Raw genomic sequence first — 17,913 nt, forward strand, 5'->3', positions numbered from 1 at the left:
ATGTAGCTGGATAATATACACTGTAATATGACGCTGTGATGTAGCTGTATAATGTACACTGTAATATGACGCTGTGGCTGTGATGTAGCTGTATAATGTACACTGTAATATGACGCTGTGATGTAGAAGGATAATGTACACTGTAATATGACGCTGTGGGTGTGATGTAGCTGGATAATGTACACTGTAATATGACGCTGTGGCTGTGATGTAGCTGAATAATGTACACTGTAATATGCCGCTGTGGGTGTGACATAGCTGTATAATGTACACTGTAATATGACGCTGTGGCTGTGATGTAGCTGGATAATGTACACTGTAATATGACGCTGTGATGTAGCTGGATAATGTACACTGTAATATGACGCTGTGGGTGTGATGTAGCTGGATAATATACACTGTAATATGACGCTGTGGCTGTGATGTAGCTGGAAAATGTACACTGTAATATGACGCTGGGATGTAGATGGATAATGTACACTGTAATATGACGCTGTGGCTGTGATGTAGCTGGATAATGTACACTGTAATATGACGCTGTGGGTGTGATGTAGCTGGATAATGTACACTGTAATATGACGCTGTGGGTGTGATGTAGCTGGATAATGTACACTGTAATATGACGCTGTGGCTGTGATGTAGCTGTATAATGTACACTGTAATATGACGCTGTGGCTGTGATGTAGCTGTATAATGTACACTGTAATATGACGCTGTGGCTGTGATGTAGCTGTATAATGTACACTGTAATATGACGCTGTGGCTGTGATGTAGCTGTATAATGTACACTGTAATATGACGCTGTGATGTAGCTGGATAATGTACACTGTAATATGACGCTGTGGGTGTGATGTAGCTGGATAATGTACACTAATATGACGCTGTGGGTGTGATGTAGCTGTATAATGTACACTGTAATATGACGCTGTGGCTGTGATGTAGCTGGATAATGTACACTGTAATATGACGCTGTGGGTGTGATGTAGCTGGATAATGTACACTGTAATATGACGCTGTGATGTAGATGGATAATGTACACTGTAATATGACGCTGTGGGTGTGATGTAGCTGGATAATGTACACTGTAATATGACGCTGTGATGTAGCTGGATAATGTACACTAATATGACCCTGTGGCTGTGATGTAGCTGTATAATGGACACTGTAATATGACGCTGTGGCTGTGATGTAGCTGGATAATGGACACTGTAATATGACGCTGTGGCTGTGATGTAGCTGGATAATGTACACTGTAATATGCCGCTGTGACATAGATGGATAATGTACACTGTAATATGACGCTGTGATGTAGATGGATAATGTACACTGTAATATGACGCTGTGGCTGTGATGTAGCTGGATAATGTACACTGTAATATGACGCTGTGATGTAGATGGATAATGTACACTGTAATATGACGCTGTGATGTAGATGGATAATGTACACTAATATGCCGCTGTGACATAGATGGATAATGTACACTGTAATATGTGGCTGTGATGTAGCTGTATAATGTACACTGTAATATGTGGCTGTGATGTAGCTGGATAATGTACACTGTAATATGACGCTGTGGCTGTGATGTAGCTGTATAATGTACACTGTAATGACGCTGTGGCTGTGATGTAGCTGGATAATGTACACTGTAATGACGCTGTGGCTGTGATGTAGCTGGATAATGTACACTGTAATATGACGCTGTGGCTGTGACATAGATGGATAATGTACACTGTAATATGACTCTGTGGGTGTGATGTAGCTGGATAATGTACACTAATATGCCGCTGTGACATAGATGGATAATGTACACTGTAATATGTGGCTGTGATGTAGCTGGATAATGTACACTGTAATATGACGCTGTGATGTAGCTGGATAATGTACACTGTAATGACGCTGTGGCTGTGATGTAGATGGATAATGTACACTAATATGACGCTGTGATGTAGCTGTATAATGTACACTGTAATATGACGCTGTGGCTGTGATGTAGCTGGATAATGTACACTGTAATATGACGCTGTGATGTAGCTGTATAATGTACACTGTAATATGACGCTGTGATGTAGCTGGATAATGTACACTGTAATATGACGCTGTGATGTAGCTGTATAATGTACACTGTAATATGACGCTGTGGCTGTGATGTAGCTGGATAATGTACACTGTAATGACGCTGTGATGTAGCTGTATAATGTACACTGTAATATGACGCTGTGGCTGTGATGTAGCTGTATAATGTACACTGTAATGACGCTGTGGCTGTGATGTAGCTGGATAATGTACACTGTAATATGACGCTGTGATGTAGCTGTATAATGTACACTGTAATATGACGCTGTGGCTGTGATGTAGCTGGATAATGTACACTGTAATGACGCTGTGATGTAGCTGTATAATGTACACTGTAATATGACGCTGTGGGTGTGATGTAGCTGTATAATGTACACTGTAATGACGCTGTGATGTAGCTGGATAATGTACACTAATATGACGCTGTGATGTAGCTGGATAATGTACACTGTAATGACGCTGTGATGTAGCTGGATAATGTACACTGTAATGACGCTGTGATGTAGCTAGATAATGTACACTGTAATGACGCTGTGGCTGTGATGTAGCTGGATAATGTACACTGTAATATGACGCTGTGGGTGTGATGTAGCTGGATAATGTACACTGTAATATGACGCTGTGATGTAGCTGGATAATGTACACTGTAATATGATGCTGTGGCTGTGATGTAGCTGTATAATGTACACTAATATGATGCTGTGATGTAGCTGGATAATGTACACTGTAATGACGCTGTGGCTGTGATGTAGCTGGATAATGTACACTAATGACGCTGTGGCTGTGATGTAGCTGGATAATGTACACTGTAATGACGCTGTGGCTGTGATGTAGCTGGATAATGTACACTGTAATATGACGCTGTGGCTGTGACATAGATGGATAATGTACACTGTAATATGACGCTGTGGCTGTGACATAGATGGATAATGTACACTGTAATATGACTCTGTGGGTGTGATGTAGCTGGATAATGTACACTAATATGCCGCTGTGACATAGATGGATAATGTACACTGTAATATGTGGCTGTGATGTAGCTGTATAATGTACACTGTAATGACGCTGTGATGTAGCTGTATAATGTACACTGTAATATGACGCTGTGATGTAGCTGGATAATGTACACTGTAATGACGCTGTGGCTGTGATGTAGCTGGATAATGTACACTGTAATGACGCTGTGGCTGTGATGTAGCTGGATAATGTACACTGTAATATGTGGCTGTGATGTAGCTGTATAATGTACACTGTAATATGATGCTGTGATGTAGCTGGATAATGTACACTGTAATATGACGCTGTGGCTGTGATGTAGCTGGATAATGTACACTGTAATATGACGCTGTGACATAGATGGATAATGTACACTGTAATATGTGGCTGTGATGTAGCTGGATAATGTACACTGTAATATGACGCTGTGGGTGTGATGTAGCTGGATAATGTACACTGTAATATGACGCTGTGGCTGTGATGTAGCTGTATAATGTACACTGTAATGACGCTGTGATGTAGCTGTATAATGTACACTGTAATATGACGCTGTGGGTGTGATGTAGCTGGATAATGTACACTGTAATATGACGCTGTGGCTGTGATGTAGCTGTATAATGTACACTAATATGACGCTGTGATGTAGCTGTATAATGTACACTGTAATATGACGCTGTGGCTGTGATGTAGCTGGATAATGTACACTGTAATATGACGCTGTGGCTGGGATGTAGATGGATAATGTACACTGTAATATGACGCTGTGGGTGTGATGTAGATGGATAATGTACACTGTAATATGACGCTGTGGCTGGGATGTAGATGGATAATGTACACTGTAATATGACGCTGTGGCTGGGATGTAGCTGGATAATGTACACTGTAATATGATGCTGTGGGTGTGATGTAGCTGGATAATGTACACTGTAATATGACGCTGTGATGTAGCTGTATAATGTACACTGTAATATGACGCTGTGGGTGTGATGTAGCTGGATAATGTACACTGTAATATGACTCTGTGATGTAGCTGGATAATGTACACTGTAATATGACGTGGGTGTGATGTAGCTGGATAATGTACACTGTAATATGACTCTGTGATGTAGCTGGATAATGTACACTGTAATATGACGCTGTGGGTGTGATGTAGCTGGATAATGTACACTGTAATATGACGCTGTGGGTGTGATGTAGCTGGATAATGTACACTGTAATGACGCTGTGGCTGTGATGTAGCTGTATAATGTACACTGTAATATGACGCTGTGGGTGTGATGTAGCTGGATAATGTACACTGTAATATGACTCTGTGATGTAGCTGGATAATGTACACTGTAATATGCCGCTGTGACATAGATGGATAATGTACACTGTAATATGACGCTGTGGCTGTGATGTAGATGTATAATGTACACTAATATGACGCTGTGATGTAGCTGGATAATGTACACTGTAATATGACGCTGTGGGTGTGACTTAGCTGTATAATGTACACTGTAATATGCCGCTGTGGGTGTGACATAGCTGTATAATGTACACTGTAATGACGCTGTGGGTGTGATGTAGCTGTATAATGTACACTGTAATATGACGCTGTGGCTGTGATGTAGATGGATAATGTACACTGTAATATGATGCTGTGGGTATGATGTAGCTGTATAATGTACACTGTAATATGACGCTGTGGGTGTGATGTAGCTGGATAATGTACGCTGTAATATGCCGCTGTGATGTAGATGGATAATGTACACTGTAATATGACGCTGTGGGTGTGATGTAGCTGTATAATGTACACTGTAATATGACGCTGTGGGTGTGATGTAGCTGGATAATGTACACTGTAATATGACGCTGTGGCTGTGATGTAGCTGGATAATGTACACTGTAATATGACGCTGTGGCTGTGATGTAGCTGGATAATGTACACTGTAATATGACGCTGTGATGTAGCTGTATAATGTACACTGTAATATGACGCTGTGGGTGTGATGTAGCTGGATAATGTACACTGTAATATGACGCTGTGGCTGTGATGTAGCTGGATAATGTACACTGTAATATGACGCTGTGGGTGTGATGTAGCTGGATAATGTACACTGTAATATGACGATGTAGCTGTATAATGTACACTGTAATGACGCTGTGATGTAGCTGTATAATGTACACTGTAATATGACGCTGTGGCTGTGATGTAGCTGTATAATGTACACTGTAATATGCCACTGGCTGTGATGTAGCTGGATAATGTACACTGTAATATGATGCTGTGGCTGTGATGTAGCTGGATAATGTACACTAATATGACGCTGTGGCGTAGCTGGATAATGTACACTGTAATATGACGCTGTGGCTGTGATGTAGCTGTATAATGTACACTGTAATATGACGCTGTGGGTGTGATGTAGCTGGATAATGTACACTGTAATATGACGCTGTGATGTAGCTGGATAATATACACTAATATGACGCTGTGATGTAGCTGGATAATGTACACTAATATGACGCTGTGATGTAGCTGGATAATATACACTAATATGACGCTGTGATGTAGCTGTATAATGTACACTGTAATATGACGCTGTGGCTGTGATGTAGCTGGATAATGTACACTGTAATATGACGCTGTGGCTGTGATGTAGATGGATAATGTACACTGTAATATGATGCTGTGGGTGTGATGTAGCTGTATAATGTACACTGTAATATGATGCTGTGATGTAGCTGGATAATGTACACTGTAATGACGCTGTGATGTAGCTGGATAATGTACACTGTAATATGACTCTGTGATGTAGCTGGATAATGTACACTGTAATATGCCGCTGTGACATAGATGGATAATGTACACTGTAATATGACGCTGTGGCTGTGATGTAGCTGTATAATGTACACTGTAATATGATGATGTGATGTAGCTGGATAATGTACAATGTAATATGACGCTGTGATGTAGCTGGATAATGTACACTGTAATATGACTCTGTGATGTAGCTGGATAATGTACACTGTAATATGCCGCTGTGACATAGATAGATAATGTACACTGTAATATGACGCTGTGGCTGTGATGTAGCTGTATAATGTACACTAATATGACGCTGTGATGTAGCTGGATAATGTACACTGTAATATGACGCTGTGGGTGTGACATAGCTGTATAATGTACACTGTAATATGACGCTGTGGGTGTGACATAGCTGTATAATGTACACTGTAATATGACGCTGTGGCTGTGATGTAGATGGATAATGTACACTGTAATATGATGCTGTGGGTGTGACATAGCTGTATAATGTACACTGTAATATGACGCTGTGGCTGTGATGTAGATGGATAATGTACACTGTAATATGATGCTGTGGGTATGATGTAGCTGTATAATGTACACTGTAATATGACGCTGTGGGTGTGATGTAGCTGGATAATGTACGCTGTAATATGCCGCTGTGATGTAGATGGATAATGTACACTGTAATATGACGCTGTGGGTGTGATGTAGCTGTATAATGTACACTGTAATATGACGCTGTGGGTGTGACATAGCTGTATAATGTACACTGTAATATGACGCTGTGGCTGTGATGTAGATGGATAATGTACACTGTAATATGACGCTGTGGCTGTGATGTAGCTGTATAATGTACACTAATATGACGCTGTGATGTAGCTGGATAATGTACACTGTAATATGACGCTGTGGGTGTGACATAGCTGTATAATGTACACTGTAATATGACGCTGTGGGTGTGACATAGCTGTATAATGTACACTGTAATATGACGCTGTGGCTGTGATGTAGATGGATAATGTACACTGTAATATGATGCTGTGGGTGTGACATAGCTGTATAATGTACACTGTAATATGACGCTGTGGCTGTGATGTAGATGGATAATGTACACTGTAATATTATGCTGTGGGTATGATGTAGCTGTATAATGTACACTGTAATATGACGCTGTGGGTGTGATGTAGCTGGATAATGTACGCTGTAATATGCCGCTGTGATGTAGATGGATAATGTACACTGTAATATGACGCTGTGGGTGTGATGTAGATGGATAATGTACACTGTAATATGACGCTGTGGGTGTGACATAGCTGTATAATGTACACTGTAATATGACGCTGTGGCTGTGATGTAGATGGATAATGTACACTGTAATATGATGCTGTGGGTATGATGTAGCTGTATAATGTACACTGTAATATGACGCTGTGGGTGTGATGTAGCTGGATAATGTACGCTGTAATATGCCGCTGTGATGTAGATGGATAATGTACACTGTAATATGACGCTGTGGGTGTGATGTAGCTGTATAATGTACACTGTAATATGACGCTGTGGGTGTGATGTAGCTGGATAATGTACACTGTAATATGACGCTGTGGCGTAGCTGGATAATGTACACTGTAATATGATGCTGTGGCTGTGATGTAGCTGTATAATGTACACTGTAATATGACGCTGTGGCTGTGATGTAGCTGTATAATGTACACTGTAATATGACGCTGTGGGTGTGATGTAGCTGGATAATGTACACTGTAATATGACGCTGTGGCTGTGATGTAGCTGTATAATGTACACTGTAATATGACGCTGTGGGTGTGATGTAGCTGGATAATGTACACTGTAATATGACGCTGTGGCTGTGATGTAGCTGTATAATGTACACTGTAATGACGCTGTGATGTAGCTGTATAATGTACACTGTAATATGACGCTGTGGGTGTGATGTAGCTGGATAATGTACACTGTAATATGACGCTGTGGCTGTGATGTAGCTGTATAATGTACACTAATATGACGCTGTGATGTAGCTGGATAATATACACTAATATGACGCTGTGATGTAGCTGTATAATGTACACTGTAATATGACGCTGTGGCTGTGATGTAGCTGGATAATGTACACTGTAATATGACGCTGTGGCTGTGATGTAGCTGGATAATGTACACTAATATGACGCTGTGGCTGTGATGTAGCTGGATAATGTACACTGTAATATGATGCTGTGATGTAGCTGGATAATGTACACTGTAATATGACGCTGTGGCTGTGATGTAGCTGGATAATGTACACTGTAATATGATGCTGTGATGTAGCTGGATAATGTACACTGTAATATGACGCTGTGGCTGGGATGTAGATGGATAATGTACACTGTAATATGATGCTGTGGGTGTGATGTAGCTGTATAATGTACACTGTAATATGATGCTGTGATGTAGCTGGATAATGTACACTGTAATGACGCTGTGATGTAGATGGATAATGTACACTGTAATATGCCGCTGTGACATAGATGGATAATGTACACTGTAATATGACGCTGTGGGTGTGATGTAGCTGGATAATGTACACTGTAATATGACGCTGTGGCTGTGATGTAGCTGGATAATGTACACTGTAATATGACGCTGTGGGTGTGACTTAGCTGTATAATGTACACTGTAATATGCCGCTGTGGGTGTGACATAGCTGTATAATGTACACTGTACTATGACGCTGTGGCTGTGATGTAGATGGATAATGTACACTGTAATATGCCGGTGTGGGTGTGATGTAGCTGTATAATGTACACTGTAATATGACGCTGTGGGTGTGATGTAGCTGTATAATGTACACTGTAATATGACGCTGTGGGTGTGATGTAGCTGGATAATGTACACTGTAATATGCCGCTGTGATGTAGATGGATAATGTACACTGTAATATGACGCTGTGGGTGTGATGTAGCTGTATAATGTACACTGTAATATGACGCTGTGGGTGTGATGTAGCAGTATAATGTACACTGTAATATGACGCTGTGGGTGTGATGTAGCTGTATAATGTACACTGTAATATGACGCTGTGGGTGTGATGTAGCTTTGTAATGTACACTGTAATATGCCGCTGTGATGTAGCTGTATAATGTACACTGTAATATGACGCTGTGGGTGTGATGTAGCTGGATAATGTACACTGTAATATGACGCTGTGGCTGTGATGTAGCTGTATAATGTACACTAATATGACGCTGTGATGTAGCTGTATAATGTACACTGTAATATGACGCTGTGGCTGTGATGTAGCTGTATAATGTACACTAATATGACGCTGTGATGTAGCTGGATAATGTACACTGTAATATGACGCTGTGGCTGTGATGTAGCTGTATAATGTACACTAATATGACGCTGTGATGTAGCTGGATAATGTACACTGTAATATGACGCTGTGGCTGTGATGTAGCTGTATAATGTACACTGTAATGACGCTGTGATGTAGCTGTATAATGTACACTGTAATATGACGCTGTGGGTGTGATGTAGCTGGATAATGTACACTGTAATATGACGCTGTGGCTGTGATGTAGCTGTATAATGTACACTAATATGACGCTGTGATGTAGCTGTATAATGTACACTGTAATATGACGCTGTGGCTGTGATGTAGCTGGATAATGTACACTGTAATATGACGCTGTGGCTGTGATGTAGCTGGATAATGTACACTGTAATATGACGCTGTGGCTGTGATGTAGCTGGATAATGTACACTGTAATATGACGCTGTGGCTGGGATGTAGATGGATAATGTACACTGTAATATGATGCTGTGGGTGTGATGTAGCTGTATAATGTACACTGTAATATGATGCTGTGATGTAGCTGGATAATGTACACTGTAATGACGCTGTGATGTAGATGGATAATGTACACTGTAATATGCCGCTGTGACATAGATGGATAATGTACACTGTAATATGACGCTGTGGGTGTGATGTAGCTGTATAATGTACACTGTAATATGATGCTGTGATGTAGCTGGATAATGTACACTGTAATGACGCTGTGATGTAGATGGATAATGTACACTGTAATATGCCGCTGTGACATAGATGGATAATGTACACTGTAATATGACGCTGTGGCTGTGATGTAGCTGGATAATGTACACTGTAATATGACGCTGTGGGTGTGACTTAGCTGTATAATGTACACTGTAATATGCCGCTGTGGGTGTGACATAGCTGTATAATGTACACTGTAATATGACGCTGTGGCTGTGATGTAGATGGATAATGTACACTGTAATATGCCGGTGTGACATAGCTCTATAATGTACACTGTAATATGCCGCTGTGGGTGTGACGTAGCTGGATAATGTACACTGTAATATGACGCTGTGGGTGTGATGTAGCTGTATAATGTACACTGTAATATGACGCTGTGGGTGTGATGTAGCTTTGTAATGTACACTGTAATATGACGCTGTGGCTGTGACGTAGCTGTATAATGTACACTGTAATATGCCGCTGTGATGTAGCTGTATAATGTACACTGTAATATGACGCTGTGATGTAGCTGTATAATGTACACTGTAATATGACGCTGTGATGTAGCTGTATAATGTACACTGTGGCTGTGATGTAGCTGTATAATGTACACTGTAATATGACGCTGTGACGTAGCTATATAATGTACACTGTAATATGACGCTGTGGGTGTGATGTAGCTGGATAAAGGACACTGTAATATGACGCTGTAGGTGTGATGTAGCTGTATAATGTACACTGTAATATGACGCTGTGGGTGTGATGTAGCTGGATAATGTACACTAATATGACGTTGTGGGTGTGACATAGCTGGATAATGTGCACTGTAATATGACGCTGTGGCTGTGACGTAGCTGTATAATGTGCACTGTAATATGATGCTGTGACGTAGCTGTATAATGTGCACTGTAATATGATGCTGTGACGTAGCTGGATAATGTACACTAATATGACGCTGTGGCTGTGACGTAACTGTATAATGCACACTGTAATATGACGCTGTGACGTAGCTGTATAATGTACACTGTAATATGACGCTGTGGCTGTGACGTAGCTGGATAATGTACACTGTAATATGACGCTGTGGTTGTGACGTAGCTGTATAATGTGCACTGTAATATGCCGCTATGCAGTGAGTATGTTGTACAGAATTCGGCTTTACCCCGGTGTCAGGTTGTGAGCTCCCAAAACGTCTAGAAATTTTTCTGTTTTTGAGAGAAAATGTTATATATGATATGAAACGTGACTGATGTAGTAAATGGGCTGAGACTGCAGAGTGTGTAGGAATGATGTGAAAATGTCATCGCTTGGAGGGAATATCTGCAATTCTGACATTTAGAGTCCCGGCTGTTCCACCGTCCTCACTTTCACTTCTGGGAGGATATAAAGTACAGCTCTATTCGCAGCGCTACATTATACATTCTCTTTAATGTCAGGCAAATGTGTGAAGGGCAAAGATCTGAGGAATAAACATATATAAAAATAATTCATATTAAAGTAGACTCCTGCTTCCTTTCTCGCCACCAGTAATTACTGGTCAGGATAATCTTCAGGCACCAGAGGGAGGACGGGGAAATTCTGCGCCAGAGGAACCTTCTCAGAACCAGTCACCATTTGTTTCTCTTTAGTATTAAGCTTTGGGGTGTGCCTAGTACAGTGCCGCACATGTATTTATTATCAACTACTACTGCCCAGCGCCTTCCTGCCGCCACTATAGAAGTATGTACATCACCTGGTTACTAACAGCAAACTTTAGAAAGATTTATAATATGAATAAAACACAGTAAATAAATTGTCCACAAACCTGGGTGCAAATCAATTCACTTCCCTGCAATTTCTACATGAAAGTATAGATGGACGATTTAAGTGCATTGGTGGAAAATCCTCTCATTGGCGTCTGGAGCGCGTTGCCACTAAAGATGTGCGATTTGGATTCTGTGGAATCTGAACTGGTCCAAACACTGCTGTTCCCAGTCCACCCTAGCCGCTGCTCGGGGTTCCCGCCTGACTAAGATCCCACTTCGAGGCCGAACTTCATCTTCCCGACGCGAGAGTTGGTTTCTATAAATGGAACCGTGACAGGGACCATTTCACTCACACGATGCACTATACTATGCTCATTAAAGTGACTGTGTATAGGGGGCACACTGCACGCTGATGTATGCTGCGCTATACTCTGCTGATTATGTGCTGTGTCCAGAGACTCACAAGTGGCTGTGCTGGTAATGTGACTGTGTATAGGGGGCACACTGCACGCTGATGTATGCTGCACTATACTCTGCTGATTATGGGGCCTATTCATTAAACTTAAAAATTCTCTGGAGATAATTAGCTATAGAACTCTCATGGAGTTCTAGCTAATTATAGGTGGAATTCATCATTCCTCCTCTCCATAAGTATCTATTCCGGTACCTGTCATTTTTGCGATGGCAGCTTTTCGGGAAATAGATACTTTTCCTGCCTACACTACCTTATCGCATCTGGAAACAGGGCTGCGCATGCGCTGTTACATCTGTAAAACCAGCGCATGCGCAGCACTGCCTACAGATGCGGTAAGTTTCGTACCCCCCCCACCGCCCCCCACCCCCCTCCGCTCACCTTCCCCCCCCTCGACTTACCTGTCCGTGCAGCAGCCTCCGGCTCCGTCCTGCTGGTCTGTCATGTGGTTTCCCAGCAGACCACATGACAGATTAGAAAAAAAAAAAATTTTTTTTCTTTTTCTAAACTTTCTTGTGCTCTGCTGGGGAGCACACATGACAGACCAGCCTCCGGAGCCTGAGGACGGAGCAGAGCGCCGGAGGGACTCATCGGGGGACCTGCACACGCTGATACAGGTTAGTGGATTCTGCTATTCGCCACCTCACAGTGGCGAATAGTAACTGCATCAAATTCCGAAAATTGATAATTTTCGGAATTTGATGAATGCCATAATTTCCACATCCCCAGACTAATGTACTAATGTACTAATACTAATGTACTAATGTACCCATACTAATGTACCCATACTAATGTACCCATACTAATGTACCCATACTAATGTACTAGGGGTGTGCACCGGACACTTTTCGTGTTTTGTGTTTTGGTTTTGGATCTGGATCTTTCTTCGTGTTTTGGATCTGGATTGGTTTTGCCAAAACCACCCTTCCGTGTTTTGGGTTCTGGGTTTTGTGTTTTGGATCTGGATTTTTTCTTAAAAAATAAAAAAAAAAACGCTAAAATCACATAAATGGGCCTTTTTTTGTTCCTACGCTATTAATAACCCCAATAACATTAATTTCCACTCATTTCCACTCTATTCTGAACACCTCACACCTCACAATATTGTTTTTAGGCCAAAAGGTTGTACCGAGGAAGCTGGATGACTATGCTAAGCGACACAAGGGGGCGGCACAAACACGTGGCCCATCTAGGAGTGGCACTGCAGTGGCAGACAGGAAGCCAATCAGCGTTATGGTGCCCATTTGCATGTAGCACGAACCCGGGAGATCCGTGCTACATGCATCTGTGTGATTGGCACAGAGCAATGACAGGTCCGTGAGACCCGTCTGTGCTGCTGTGGTAAAAAAAAAAAAAAAAAACCTGTGTAAAAAAAGAAAAAAATGGCGTGCACCCCCCCAAAAAAGAGCAACCAGCCCCGGGCATTAGTAACCCAGTGCTGGGTGTGCTTAAATACAGGGGACAAACGACGTAGGGGTCCCCTGTACTTAAGCACAACCAGCACCGGGCTAGTCAGAACCAGCGCTGGTTGCCAAAATACGGGGGACAAACGACGTAGGGGTCCCCTGTATTCTGCGCAACCAGCTCTGGGCTCTGATCCGGTCCTGGTTCTGGAAATATAGGGGACAAAAAATGAGTAGGGTTCCCCTGTATGTTCCAGAACCAGCACTGGACTTTTTCTAGCGGGGGGCTGATGCCACAGCCAGGGGAGCCCTTTCACCGGGCCCCCCAGCCGCAGCATCAACCCTGACCGCTAGTCAGCCCAGGCCGGGGATCCCTGGAGAGCTGGGGACCCCCCCAATAAAGGGGTCACCCTCTCCAGGGCACCCCAGGCCCAGGCTGATAGCCCGGGGCTATCCCCGCCACCCCTGGTGGCGGTGGGTGGCGGGTTGATTGTGTGGTGTGGTGTAAATAAAGAATATCAAACATTGTCTTTACAAGTAGAACTGCAAGTCCCAGCTAGCCTGCCCCGCATGCTGGTACTTGGAGAACCACAAGTACCAGCATGCAGGGCATTAAGGGCCCACTAGTACCTGTAGTTCACCTGTAAAAAAAATGTTTAAAAAAACACAGGACACACACACCGTGACAGTATAAGTTTATTAAACATACATACACACACACACATGTACACATACTCACCTATGTAACCTGTAGCATCGGTCCACTTGTCCGGTAAAGTATCCCTAGGGGACCTGTGAAAAAAAACATACTCACCATCTCCTATGCGAGGTTCTGTCCTCTTCGTTCCAAAGTAGGCATCCCCGGACTTGGCAAAAAAAAAAAACGAAAACGCGATCCACGAACTTAGTACCGTTCTATAGAACGGTACTTCCCGAATGAGAGCTTAGCGGCGGGGTATCACCATGGAAACCCCGCTGCTAAGCGTTCATTGGCTGAGAGAGGCCATCTCCCGTCTCTCTCAGCCAATGAACGGCTCCCTCCATTGTAGTCAATGCTGGGAGCCGCAAGGTTATTAAAGTTTACCCTGCGGTTCCCACCATTGACTACAATGGAGGGAGCCGTTCATTGGCTGAGAGACGGGAGATGGCCTCTCTCAGCCAATGAACGCTTAGCAGCGGGGTTTCCATGGTGATACCCCGCCGCTAAGCTCTCATTCGGGAAGTACCGTTCTATAGAACGGTACTAAGTTCGTGGATCGCGTTTTCGTTTTTTTTTTTTGCCAAGTCCGGGGATGCCTACTTTGGAACGAAGAGGACAGAACCTCGCATAGGAGATGGTGAGTATGTTTTTTTTCACAGGTCCCCTATGGATACTTTACCGGACAAGTGGACCGATGCTACAGGTTACATAGGTGAGTATGTGTACATGTGTGTGTGTGTGTGTGTGTATGTATGTTTAATAAACTTATACTGTCACGGTGTGTGTGTCCTGTGTTTTTTTTAAACATTTTTTTACAGGTGAACTACAGGTACTAGTGGGCCCTTAATGCCCTGCATGCTGGTACTTGTGGTTCTCCAAGTACCAGCATGCGGGGCAGGCTTGCTGGGACTTGCAGTTCTACTTGTAAAGACAATGTTTGATATTCTTTATTTACACCACACCACACAATCAACCCGCCACCCACCGCCACCAGGGGTGGCGGGGATAGCCCCGGGCTATCAGCCTGGGCCTGGGGTGCCCTGGAGAGGGTGACCCCTTTATTGGGGGGGTCCCCAGCTCTCCAGGGATCCCCGGCCTGGGCTGACTAGCGGTCAGGGCTGATGCTGCGGCTGGGGGGCCCGGTGAAAGGGCTCCCCTGGCTGTGGCATCAGCCCCCCGCTAGAAAAAGTCCAGTGCTGGTTCTGGAACATACAGGGGAACCCTACTCATTTTTTTCCCCTGTATTTCCAGAACCAGGACCGGATCAGAGCCCAGAGCTGGTTGCGCAGAATACGGGGGACCCCTACGTCGTTTGTCCCCCGTATTTTGGCAACCAGCTCTGGTTCTGACTAGCCCGGTGCTGGTTGTGTTTAAGTACAGGGGACCCCTATGTCGTTTGTCCCCTGTATTTAAGCACACCCAGCACTGGGTCACTAATGCCCGGGGCTGGCTGCTCTTTTTTTGGGGGGGGGGCACGCCATTTTTTTCTCTTTTTACACAGGTTTTTTTTTTTATTTACCACAGCAGCACAGACGGGTCTCACGGACCCGTTAGTGCTCTGTGTCAATGACACAGATGCAAGTAGCACGGATCTCCTGGTCCGTGCGTGCATCTGTGTCATTGAAATACACAGCAGCACAGACGGGTCTCACTGACCCATCTGTGCTCTGTGTCACTGTCAATCACACAGATGCATGTAGCACGGATCTCACGAGTCCGTGCTACATGCAAATGAGCACCATAATGCTGATTGGCTGAGAGCCGTGACAGACGGCTCTGTCAGCCAATCAGCACTTTGCCCATTAAAGGCAAAGGCATTTTTTTTTAAATGGCCGCTCGAGGCAAAACCTCGAGATCCGACAGCAGATCTCGAGGTTTTGCCTCGGGAGAGGGATCCGGGGCAGACAGGGAGATCCGAGCTTGGGCTCGGATCGCCCCGGATCCCCGAAGTTCGGGTGGGTTCGGTTCTCAGGGAACCGAACCCGCTCATCCCTATAATGTACCCATACTAATGTACCCATACTAATGTACTAATGTACCCATACTAATGTACCCATACTAATGTACCCATACTAATGTACCCATACTAATGTACCCATACTAATGTACCCATACTAATGTACTAATGTACTAGGGGTGTGCACCGGCCACTTTTCGTGTTTTGTGTTTTGGTTTTGGATCTGGATCTTTCTTCGTGTTTTGGATCTGGATTGGTTTTGCCAAAACCACCCTTCCGTGTTTTGGGTTCTGGGTTTTGTGTTTTGGATCTGTATTTTTTTGAAAAAAAGCATAAAAACAGCTAAAATCACAGAATTTGTAGGTTTTTCTGCTCCTATGCTATTATTAACCTCAATAACCTTAATTTCCACTCATTTCCAGTCTATTCTGAATACCTCACACCTCACAATAGTGTTTTTATGTCCAAAAGGTTGCACCGAGGTAGCTGGATGACTATGCTAAGCGACACGAGTGGGCGGCACAAACACGTGACCCATCTAGGCGTGAAACTGCAGTGGCAGACAGGATGGCATTGAAAAACTAGGCCCCAAACTGTACATAATGCAAAGAAAAAAAAGAGGTGCAAGATGGAATTGTCCTTGGGCCCTCCCACCCACCCTTATGTTGTATAAACAGGACATGCACACTTTAACAAACCAATCATTTCAGCGCCAGGGTCTGCCACACAACTGTGGCTGAAATGATTGGTTCGTTTGGGCCCCCACAAAACAAGCTGGCAATTAATCTGTCCCTGCACAAACTGGCTCTACGGAGGCAAGAAGTCGTCCTCATCCTCCTCATCCACAGATTCCTCACCCTCTTCAGTGTTGTGTACATCCTCACAGAGTATTAATTCGTCCCTGCTGGAACCACAGGTCCCTCTGTACGTTCTGGAGGCTGGTCTCCCTGGAAGAGTTGATCATTCATTTTATGAACATCATCTTCTCCACATTTTGTGGAAGCAACCTCCTACGCCTTTCGCTAACAAGGTTCCCGGCTGCACTAAACACTCTTTCGGAGTACACCCTGGAGGGGGGGCAACTCAGGTAAAATAGAGCCAGTTTGTACAGGGACCTCCAAATTGCTTCTTTTTCCTGCCAGTACAGGTACGGACTGTCTGACATGCCTACTTGGATGCTGTCACCGATGTAATCCTTTAACAGACAGACGCACGCTTGTCGCTGCTGCTTTGAGGATTCAAGTGCGGCTACAGCCCACACATTTCACAAAGACAGAAAAAAGAAGAAGAATATTTTAATTGTTTGTGTAGAACACTTTGAGGGTGTCACCACCCTTTAACAGACAGACGCACGCTTGTCGCTGCTGCTTTAAGAATGCAGGTGCGGCTACAGCCCACACAATTCACATAGACAGATAAAAGAAGAAGAATATTTTTATTGTTTGTGTAGCACACTTTGAGGGTGTCACCACCTTTTAACAGACAGACGCACGCTTGTCGCTGCTGCTTTGAGGATGCAGGTGGAATCTAGACGGGATTTGGAACCGAGGACACACTACCTCCATCAATTGTCTAAATCCCACTGCACTAATGTCGGATACCGGACGCACGTCTAACACCAACATAGCAGTCAAGGCCTCAGTTATACGTTTTGCTTCAGGATGACTGCTGTCGTACTTCATCCTCATCGCTAGGGACTGTTGGAGGGTCAATTGTTTAGTAAAAGTAGTGATGTTCCT

Source organism: Taudactylus pleione, unplaced genomic scaffold (genome assembly GCF_031769625.1).
Source record: "Taudactylus pleione unplaced genomic scaffold, aTauple2 ptg000770l, whole genome shotgun sequence".
Taxonomy (NCBI): Eukaryota; Metazoa; Chordata; class Amphibia; order Anura; family Myobatrachidae; genus Taudactylus; species Taudactylus pleione.